A 358-nucleotide genomic window follows, 5' to 3' on the forward strand; every position below is an offset into this window, starting at 1 on the left:
TGGTTTGAGCTGTTCTCAAAAATGGCCTCCCCAAAATGATAGGAACTGTGTTACGGGAGGATCTCTCTTCTATATCGAGAATATAAAAATCAGCAGGAAGAATAAGTTCACCAACTTGAACCAAGACATCCTCTATCAAACCAGCAAGGTAGGCAGTACTCATGTTTGCTAATTGAATCACTACCCCAGTGGGTTGCATAGGTCCAAGTGAAAGAGACATTAAAACAGACATATGCCTAACATTAATCGAAGCACCTAGATCTAGCATGGCATTCTCAAATTTTCTATTACGTATTATGCAAGGTATAGCAAATGTACCTGGGTCCTTACATTTTTCAGGAATGTGAGGAACAGGTTT

The 358-nt window shown here is 39.7% G+C and overlaps 1 protein-coding gene across 1 annotated transcript in view; it reads right to left on the reverse strand.

Annotated features, from left to right (window-relative positions):
* Positions 1-358, reverse strand: part of LOC109332158 (NAC domain-containing protein 83-like) — a 24,882-nt gene that overhangs the window by 19,679 nt on the left and 4,845 nt on the right. The gene's annotated exons all lie outside the window — the stretch shown is intronic.

This window comes from Lupinus angustifolius, chromosome LG18, assembly GCF_001865875.1.
Source record: "Lupinus angustifolius cultivar Tanjil chromosome LG18, LupAngTanjil_v1.0, whole genome shotgun sequence".
Lineage (NCBI taxonomy): Eukaryota > Viridiplantae > Streptophyta > Magnoliopsida > Fabales > Fabaceae > Lupinus > Lupinus angustifolius.